Here is an 11,016-nt window from a genome sequence, read left to right as displayed (position 1 = left end):
TAATTATTAAGTGTCTGAGACTGGATTTGAACTCAGCTACTCCTAACTCCAGGACTGGTGTTCTATCCACTGCGCCATCTAGCTGCCCCCTGAAACAAAGTGATAATTAACTGGAAATTGTTGCAAAACTACTTGAGGGGAGTGGCTGAGCCTTTATTTTGATCAGAAGTGGCTCAGAAAAATAACATACACTCTCAATTGGGTATATATGGTATCTTGCAGGAAACTTAAGAGAGGAAAGAGATGGGAGAAAGTGGTCATGGGAAGGGAGGTAATGGTGATAGCAGAGGGAAGATTGTGGGAGAGAGTGGTCAGAGACAACCCACTTTTGAGGAGGCACAGGGTGAAAGGAGAGAGAATGGAATCAATTGGGGTGAGGGGAATAGGGGGGTGGGAAATAAAGCAACTTGCAAAAAATATTGAAGGAATTTCTCTGATAGACTTATGATAGAGTGCTATCCATTCCAAAGACCGAAGTGACAGTCTCTGAATACAGACTGAAGCACACTTAACTTTTTCACCCACTTAATTTTTCTTGAGGTTTCTCTTTGTGGGGTAGAGGGGATTGTTTTCTTTTACAGCTTGTCTTTTCTAGTAATATGTTTCATGGCTACACAATTTTAACCTGTATTAAGTATTTTGATTTCTTGATGGCAGGAGTGGGATGGAAGAAAGGGATGGAAGTCAATATTTTGGAAGAATTAACTTGCTTTAGTTTGTAGCTGGAGTTAAAAAAAAATAAGATACCCCATGAGAATACTTCAACCATATAGACTTCCGGCCAAGATGGAAGAGAGAAGACAGACGCTGATAGGTGCTCTCTCTTTCCCCTCAGAAATAACATGAGAAACTTAATAGAAATTCAATCAACAAAACCCAGAAAGAGAAGGTAGGAGAACCCCTACCAAGAAGGTCTGTCTCAGGACCGTGGGTGAACCAGGAGATGAGAGCAGAGGATTAATGCTGGGGATGGCAGCTAGGGGAGGCCCAGAGGGTCAGCCTCAGCCATGGAGACTTCCGGTAAGTGGCAGGTGCAAAATCCAACTTTGGCTGGGGGTTTTTTCGGGGTGGGGTGGGGAGAGAAGAGTAACAGGAGGGTGAGTTGCAGCACAGTCTCAGAACATGGCTCCCTTCCCCAGGGCCCAGCCCAGTTTTCAAGGTCAACTCAGACCCTTCTGCTAAGGACCTCACTATAAAGAAATCAACCAGCACCCCCTACTGGCTAGCCCTTGGAATTACTAAGCCAAAGTGAACAAAGCCTCTAGGATCTTAGAAAGCAAACCCCTGAGAGCCAGCTACCCCCCCAACACAAGATGAAAAAAGGTTAGCGAAAAGGGGCCCCATGGAGAAGTACTTAGAAGAGACAGATGCTAACCCAGAGAGATCTAGCACTGCTGAAGAGAATATGAATTGGTCTCCAGCCCAGAAAGACTTCCTTGAAGAAATGGGGAAGGAGTTTAAAGATCAATTGGAAAAATTGGGAAAAAGAAACTGAAGAGAAAATCAACATGTTGCAAGAGAAAATTCATATCATGCAACAAGAAAACAAAACCTTGGAAAATACAGTTGGACAAATATGAAATGACAATAACTCTCTCAAATCCTCAACTGGGCAAGTGCAAAAAAGAAATGATTCTCTCAAAACTACATTTGGGCAAATAGAAAAGTCCTTCAAAAATAGAATGTACCAACCAGAAAAGGATTTGGAAAAGATAAATGAAGAAAAATCTTCTCTAAAAAAAAGAATGGAATCGGCAGAAACCAATGACTTCATGAGACAACAAGATTGTGTTAAACAAAACCAAAAGATTGAAAAAATATAAAAAAAATCTAAAATATCTCATCAGCTAAACCACTGACCTCAGGAACCAATCAAGAAGGGAGAAATTGAGAATTATTGGACTTCCGGAGAACATTGAAGAGAAAAAAAAGCCTGGACTTAATATTACAGGATTTAGTGATGGAAAATTGCCCTGAAATCATGGAATCAGAGGGCAAAATAGTTATTGAAAGAATACATCCAGCCCCTCAGGAAAGAGATCCTAAAATGAAAACAAGGAATGTTGTAGCCACAAATCCTGCAAGCAGCCAGAAAGAAAAAAAAATTTAAATACTAAGGAGTCACAGTAAGGATTAAGCAGGACCTTGCCACAGCAACATTAAGGGATCAAAAGGCCTGGAATGAGATATTTTGAAGAGCAAGGGAGCTTGGAATTTAGCCAAGAATCCACTGCCTGGCAAAGCTGAGCCTTCTCTTCCAGGGAAAAAGATGGACATTTAATGAAATGTGAGACTTTCAAGACTTCATGATGAAAAGACCAGAGCTAAATAGAAAATTTGGACATCAAATAGGTGGGTCAAGAGACACAATAAAAGGTTAAAAAAAAAAAGAAACCAAAACTACTGTACAATAAGATGAAACTGGCTATATGCCCACGTGGGAGAAAGAGTCTCATAATTCTTGAGAATTATAATTCTATTAGAGAGAATATTCATAACCAGAAGTGATGGACACTCATGACTTTTCTGTGACACAGATAAAATGATTTAAAAACAATACCTCCTTAAAAAGGGGGGCGGTTGGAGGTTGGAGGGAGACTGAATAGGGTAAATCTCATTACATCAAGAGGTACAAAAGACCTATTGTAATTGAGGGGGAAGAAGGGAGGAAGTGAGAACCACCTGAATCTTCATCTCATCAGATTTGGCTTAAATTTAATTTAGTCACACTTAATCAAGTTAAGAAACCTACCTTTCAAGCATTAAAAGGGGAAAAGGGGAGGGAGGGACAGGGAGGAGGAGAAAAAGGGGAACTAACAGAAGGAAGGGAAAAAAGGGGAAAGGGGGGTGAGTGGCTAGATGGCGCAGTGGATAGAGCACCAGCCCTGGAGTCAGGAGTACCTGAGTTCAAATCTGGTCTCAAACACTTAATAATTACCTAGCTGTGTGGCCTTGGGCAAGCCACTTAATCCCATTGCCTTGCAAAAAAAAAAAAGCAAATGTTGGTTAAGTGAAGAAACCAGAGTTGATTGCTTAAAGATATCTAAATGAGGATTATTCTGTAGGCTAGACTATTCTCATGCATGTATTCAGCCTGCATGCATGTATTCTGGCTACTATCTGATAATTAACAAATTTTTCATGAATTTGAAATAATATTTGCCTTCTGAGTTATATAATCCAACGCTATTTAAGCCTTCATATGTTGTAAAAATGATAAAAAGTAAACCAGTGATATCAGATGTTTTTTAATTTTGAAATTCTTAAACATAAAATAACAAAATAATCTTATTTGATATTATCTTTTATTCCTTCTTTGCCCCTTTCTTGAGCTCCTCCAGGAAATGTTGAGCTGATGTGATTTAAGGAAAAATCTGATTCTTCACATTGTGGTCTGTGCTCCAGTTCCTGCACAGGTAGGACTCCTGATGTCTTCATGTCCTTGACCAAACCACTCCAGAACAAAACAAGGATCTGGGTAATGGGTGACATAACTGCCAAATATTTCTACATCCTGGTGACCAGTACTGCCTAATGAGACCCATAGAATCTCTCTGATATTGTTGTATCCAAAGTTCATAGCTAGTGCTAATTCCATTGCCCCATTTGTCCAATTAGCTCCCAACTCAATGCCCACAGACCTCTGTTTTCCTAAGTTGCCATAAGCTGAAAAAAATAATTGTGATTTTTTATGTCTTTTTTGTCACTATTTGTTTAACTTATTAAAGAGAAGTATATTTTAATTCTATGCAAGCACACTGGCCTCACTCCACCATCCCAGCCCCCATTTAGTTCTGTATATTGTATTTTTACCCTTTTTCATCATCTCTTCAGGGTATGGACCCAGTGGTGGTATCGCTGGATCAAAGAGTATGCTCATTTTTGTTGCCCTTTGGGCAGAGTTCCAAATTTCTCTCCAGAAAGGTTGGATGAGTTCACAGCTCCACCAACAGTGTAATAGTGTCCCAGATTTCCCACATCCCTTCCAATAATGATCATTATCCTTTCTGGTCATATTGGCCAGGCTGAGAGGTGTGAGGTGGTATCTCAAAGAAGCTTTAATTTGCATTTCTGTAATAAGTAATGATTTAGAGCAATTTTTCATATGACTATGGATTGCTTTGATCTCATCTGTAAATTGCCTTTGCACAACCTTTGACCATTTGTCAATTGGGGAATGGCTTTTTTTTAAAATATGACTCAGAGGGGTTGCTAGGTGGTGCAGTGGGTAGAGCACCGGCCCTGGAGTCAGGAGTCCCCAAGTTCAAATCTGGCCTCAGACACCTAACAATTACCTACCTGTGTGGCCTTGGGCAAGCCACTCAACCCCATTGCCTTGCAAAAAAAAAAACAAAAAAACCATAAAGATATGACTAACTTATGACTAACTTCTGTATATTTTAGAAATGAGTCCTTTGTCAGAATCATTAGTTGTAAAGATTGTTTCCCAATTTACTACATTTCTTGTCATCTTGGTTACAGTGGTTTTATCTGTGCAAAAGCTTTTTAATTTAATATAATTGAAATCATCTAGTTTGTTTTTAGTGATGTTCTCCATCTCTTCCTTGGTTGTAAACTGCTCCCCTTACCATAGATCTGACAGGTAGACTAGTCCTTGATCTTCTAATTTGCTTATAGTATTGTTTTTTATGTCTGTGTCCTGTAACCATTTGGATCTTATCTTGGTAAAGGGTGTGAGGTGTTGGTCTAAGTTTCTTCCATACTAACTTCCAATTATCCCAGCAGTTTTTATCAAACAGGGAGTTTTTATCCCAATAGCTAGACTGTTTGGGTTTATCAAACAGCAGATTACTATAATCCTTTCCTGCTATTGCACCTAGTCTGTTCCACTGGTCCACTACTCTATTTCTTAGCCAATCCCAAACAGTTTTGATTACTGATGCTTTATAATATAATTTTATATCAGGTAGGGCTAAGACCCCTTCTTTTACACCTTTTTTCATTAAATCCCTGGAAATTCTTGGCTTTTTATTTTTCCATATGAATTTACTTACAACTTTTTCTAACTCATTAAAGTAATTTTTTTGGAATTTTAGTTGGTATGGCACTAAACAGGTAGCTTAGTTTTGGTAGAATTGTCATTTTTATTATATTAGCTCGACCTATCCATGAGCAGCTGATATTTGCCCAGGTATTTAAACCTGATTTAATTTGTGTGAGCAGTGTTTTATCATTGTTTTAGTTACATATGTTGTGCACTGGATCAGTTTGATTTTTCCCAAGTTCTTATTTTTCAATATAACAAAATAGTTTATGATACAACTTCAGATTTGATCCTGCTGGATCCTTCTTAGAATGCTCTAAAAGGCTGTGGAAAAAAATATAACACTTTGCTTGAAGATAAAAATTTAGAATGGAAAGGGACAATAAAATTCAAAAAAGCAAAACTCCTCATTTTAGAGATGAGCAAATTGAGGGAGAGGTTATTCACTGACCAGGGTTATATAGCTTGAGAACATCTGAGGCAAGATTTGAACCCATAGTCCTACCTCTCAACACAGTGCCTTATCATTACCACATACTGATTTTCCTTACAGTGTTTAGAATATTAATTTGAATTAAAAGGACAGTGACTAAATTATCCAGTAAGACTACTAAGATACTTATGAGCCCCAAATTAATGATATGTAATAAAATTCTATCAATTTTTATTTGATCCTCTGCATCTAAGAAATCAGGTCTTTGGTAAGTTCTTGAAAGATACTATACAGACTTGCTCTCAGGTGGTCCAACAATTCTTAAAAAACCTGTCTTCTCAAACTTCTAAGTTGTCATGGGCTGGAGATTGTTCATCACATCCTCCTAATTGGGGCAGTGCACTCCAGAATTTGTTGGGAGTGCTTATTCATAAGTTGTTTGGGGGAGAATTTAGAAGAGATCAGATGAGCACCTGCCTTTATTCTGCCATCATGGCTCCTCCATTCCATTGACACACATTCTGTAGGTTGGAAAAACTGAAGTCATAATAGCTTAAATGATTTGTCCAAGGTCATACATCTAGTAAATTTCAGAGACTGAATTTGAACTCACATCTTGTGGTACCAGACAATTTAATGCACGTTCCAGTCACTAACTAAAAGAAATTGAAAAAGAAACAAATGTCCAATATTTAGCAAAATATGTATGCCAGAATTGTTTATATTAATAAAGAATAGGAATAAAAGTCAGTATTAACAAATTAGGAAATGTCTCATGAAGTGATAGCATATAAATGCTACAGGACATTACTGAAGAGTACTAAAAATGATAGTATTTTAGAGAAAAATTTATTACATTTATAGGGCATTATACACAGGAAGAAATTTAGGATCGCTTATTACTGAAGCAAAAAGGTTTCATGGTAGTTAAAATCTTCTTAAGTTTTATCTCCAGTAGAATTTCTCCAATGAGTATTCCAGGTTGTCCTTCATAATAAGACTTCACTAGAATCATCATTTTTAGGATTTCCCATTCTGTGTGACCATTCTGATGTCTAGGGATTTCCCTTTTCTACCCAAAGACATGTCCTCATTTAGCACATTCAATATGAATAATCTGATCTAAGAAAATAAACTCTAAATATTTTCCCATATTGGGTTCCCATAGACCTAGTTCTCAGAATTAATTTTCTGATATGTAACAGGCTCTAGGTTACATTTGAAAGCAATATCTCATTTATTACAGTGACAAGATTTATATTTAGTATGACTTCATTCCTGGAAAATAAGGGGTGAGTTGATGAAAGGTTTTTACCATACTGATTACATTCTTAAGGTTTTTTTGCAGTGTGGATTCTCTTATATTGAGCAAGCCAGGAGTTCCCTTTCTGGAACTCTTTCCACAAAGATTACATTTATAAAACTTATTTCCACTATGAATTTTTTGATGTATAAGATTGGAAGTTTGTGAAAATCTTTCTCCATTGATTACAACCACAAGAATTCTCGCCAGAGTGGATTCTTTCTTGTTTGGTAAAATTAGACTTTGAGGTGAAAATGTTTCCACACTGATGACACTAAAAACATTTCTCTCTAGTGTGGATTCTCTGATGTAGAAGAGGAATGAAACTATCTAAAATTCTTTCCACATTGATTAAATTTATAATGAGGTCCCTTCTTGGGACTTCAGGATCCCTAGAATCCTTAAGGGACAACCCCAGGGGCAAGAAAGGAACGCCCCTGATCTTTATTTATAACACTTTAGTATGGCTATAATCTTTTTTTGTTTGTTTGTTTTTGTTTTTTAGGTTTTTGCAAGGCAAATGGAGCTGTGTGGCTTGCCCAAGGCCACACAGCTAGGTAATTATTAAGTGTCTGAGACTGGATTTGCACCCAGGTACTGGGTTTCTAGTGTGATTCTCCAATAGAAAACAAGTGTTCTCTTGATTTGGAAACTCTTTCTGAAAGGATTCCATTCAAAACTTGTCTCTCCAATATGGATTCCCTGGTGACCAAAAAATGGAATTATGTCTAAAACTCTTTTCACTTTAATTCCATTCATTTCTCAACAGTGGGGATTTTCTGGAAAAACTAAACTAAACTCAAATGTCAAAGTCTTCCCACAATGATTGCATTCGTAAGGTTTCTCTCCTGTGTGGCTTCTCAGGTATATCATGAGGGATGACTTTTCACTGAACGCTTTACCACATTCATGAAACTCATACGACTTCTCTCTAGTATGAATTCTTTGATGGGAAATAAACCATGGCTGTTTCTTGGAAATCTTTCTACATTGCATAGACTTGTGAAGGTTTTTTTTTTTTGCTTGTATTAATTCTCAGATGGCAAATATAGGATGGCTTGTTTTACGGGTGTATCCCATCCATTATGTCTACAATTTACCTTTCCATTGTCAATGTTATGGTGGTTAATGAACTCTGAATTACTGGTCAAGATCTGGGCATATTCATTACAAAGATTGTGTTTGTCCTCTATGGCTGTTCTTGGGTCCAATGGAGTCTGAATTCAAGGTCACATTGTTATGTCTGCACTTCAGGAGACTTTTCAGTAAGAGGTACCAACTTCTACCTCTTCAGTAAAGGATTTCCTGTATTTCTTCTCCTGATCACACAAATTGCCTGACATTGTTTTTGTAGGGTGAATTAGGATTGAATATTGCCTGAGCCTCTCTCTTTCTCTCTCTTTATCACAGCCACAGGGACTCTTTTCTTTTTCCATCATCATCTTGAAAAATAGGTCTAGTTGTATTAATGTTGGGTCAAAGTTGTTGTTTTGGCATAATTGGCATAATTGTTTGGCATAAATACAGATTGCTCTCCAAAATGTTTCTATAAGTTCCCAATTAACAAAAAAAAGGAATGTGTCCCATTTTTCCTACACCACTCCACACATTTGTCACTTTCCCTTTTACTGCTTTTAGCTAATGTGATAGGTATAAAATAATATCTTAAGGCTGTTTTAATTTGCATTCCTCTAATCAATAATGATATAGAGCATTTTTCATATGTCTATATGTTTCTTCATCAGGCAACTGTTCATATCTTTGACCATTTATTTTATGGAAAATGACTCATATCCTTATGGATTTAGTACATTCTTAATATATTTAAGATATGAATTTTTTTTAGATTTTTGCAAGGAAATGAGGTTAAGTGGCTGGCCCAAGGCCACACAGCTAGGTAGTGTCTGAGGCCAGATTTGAACTCAGGTACTCCTGACTCCAGGGCTGGTGCTCTTTCCACTGTGCCACCTAGCTGCCCCAAATATGAGATTTTTTTCTGAGAAACACATAAACTATTTGTCCCAATTTTCTGCTTTGCTCCTGATCTTGGCCACATTGACTTATTTGTAAAAAAAGCATTTTTAATTTAAAGGAATTGAAATGATCCATTTTAGATCTTACACTGCTCCCTAGCTCTTGTTTATTCATGAATTGTTCACCTACCCATAAGTGTGATAAGTATGGCTACAGCTTTTCCATTTCAAAATGTCTGGCCAGTACTTTATTTTTCATAAGGAATGCTTTGAAAAATATATTTACTCCCCTCCACTCACACTCCCCCTTCAGACACACACACACATACACACACACACACTCTCTCTCTCTCTCTCTCTCTCTCTCTTCCACATTCACCCTATGGGATTACATTTAAGTTTTCCAGATAATTCATTCTTGGTTTTAAGCCTTTATCTTTTGCCTTTTGGAATATCAATTTCCAAGCTCTCCCCTCTTTAGAGGTGGCAGTTGCCAGATCTTACTCTGACTCCTTGTATTAGAATTTTCTTTTGGGCTACTTACAGCTTTTGGGTTTGGGTTTGTTTGTTTGTTTTTTGGTTCTAAGTAGCCTCAGGATCAGCATGAAGGCTAGGGGGACTGTGCTTGGATCAGGTTCTACTCTGGCACTCTTCTAGAAGGAGTGTAATAACAAAAAGTAGGCCTCTCCTTTAAGACACACCAGGTTGTTCTAGTGTTGATCCCTCATCACAGGGCTCCCTTTCATCACAGAGCTCTGGGGTACCCCACTTTACCAGGGGGCTCTTCCTTGAGGTGTTGAACTCCTATTGCAGCCTGGGAATCTGATCTTTGCCATGGGTCTTTCTCTAGCTTTGGAACTTAGGGATATTTCCTCTCATGTTGCCTCTATCCCTGTGGACTAGAAGCCCCACTCCAGGTGCCCAGGGGCTGTTGTGTGCTTTATTTTTCCAGTAGGGCATTTTTGTTTTTGAGTGGGGTGGACTCTATAGGGAATTCTCCTTTGCCAGTTAATCATTCATTTTTAGGTTGTTTTGGGGGGGAGATGGTGGGTGGAAAGGCATGTAACTGAGTTTCTCTAAGACCTAACACAACTGCCATCTTGCCCCAACTGTCTCATGCTAGGTATATACCCAAGGGTGTTGTAAATAAAGCTTAAAAAAAGTGAATGGATACAAAGCACTTTGCAAACCTTCAATTTATCCTCTTCTTCATGTTAAAATCATCAGGTCTCTAATCTAGTGATGAACTCCTTCCCTGAGTATTCTATTGCATTCCTGTTGAGCTCCAGCAATATTTAAGAAGAAATTAAGCATTATGAGAGCAGAACTGGATTGATGCTACATAGCAATTCTAATTCCCATATTTGTTGATCATGGCAGCTGCCCATTTAAAAGAGAATACACATACCCTGACTTAGTAAAAGAATCAAATTTAGAAGAGACCCCAGATGTCTTCAAATCCTACTCTTATTTTTTATTTATTTATTTTTTTTAGGTTTTTGCAAGGCAAACGGGGTTAAGTGGCTTGCCCAAGGCCACACAGATAGGTGTCTGAGACCAGATTTAAACCCAGGTACTCCTGACTCCAGGGCCGGTGCTTTATCCACTACACCACCTAGCCGCCCCCCCCCCCAAATCCTACTCTTAACAAAGCAAAAACAAACCAAATAAAACAAAACAAAATCCTTTACAATATACTATAAAAGTTGTCACCCAATTTGGTGTAGACCTTCAGTAAGGTTAGGAAATTCACCATATCTCATTTCAATGTGGGCTATCTTTAATTGTTAGAAAAGCTATTCTTACATTAAACCTAAATTCATTGTGTTTAACCTTTGATTCGAAAACTGTTTATGTACTTTCATCATTAGTGAGGAATATTTTTATTTATATTTTTATAGTAATTTTATTTATATTTATTTATAGTAATTTCCTACATATATTAAATATCACATCATGTATTGATTTTCAAGCATATTTAGGAAATAAAAGTTGTTCCTCCAATCTCCATTCTTTCTTTTTTGATTGCTTCTGCCCCCCCAAGTTATAAATGTAAAAGATTGCTCTTTCCATTCTTAAGAAAAAAACTGATTTGCCTTTCACATTGTGTAGTTATTGGAACTCAGTATGGTATACTCTGAATTCATTCTGAATCAATTTTCTACCAAAATGTTGTCTAGTTTTCCTAGCAGTTCTTGTCAAATCACAAGTCCTTCTGTAAGCATTTTCTTTGGATTAGTCAAATAGTGGGCTACTGAATCAGTGCCACTCCTCTAGATTTATAAGATTTTGTCCCTTAAGG

The 11,016-nt window shown here is 37.5% G+C and overlaps 1 long non-coding RNA gene across 1 annotated transcript in view; it reads left to right on the top strand.

Annotated features, from left to right (window-relative positions):
* The first annotated feature begins 7 nt into the window (after positions 1 to 7).
* Positions 8 to 11,016, top strand: part of LOC141511670 (uncharacterized) — a 35,638-nt gene continuing 24,629 nt past the window's right edge. The window contains exons 1-2 of the long non-coding RNA XR_012475362.1: positions 8 to 1,020; positions 3,342 to 3,416. This is a non-coding gene — a long non-coding RNA (uncharacterized LOC141511670). The remainder of the gene's footprint in view (positions 1,021 to 3,341; positions 3,417 to 11,016) is intronic.

Source organism: Macrotis lagotis, chromosome 1, assembly GCF_037893015.1.
Source record: "Macrotis lagotis isolate mMagLag1 chromosome 1, bilby.v1.9.chrom.fasta, whole genome shotgun sequence".
NCBI lineage: Eukaryota > Metazoa > Chordata > Mammalia > Peramelemorphia > Peramelidae > Macrotis > Macrotis lagotis.
The sequence above is the reverse complement of the archived record's forward strand: the minus strand, read 5'-3'. Positions and strand labels throughout refer to the sequence as shown.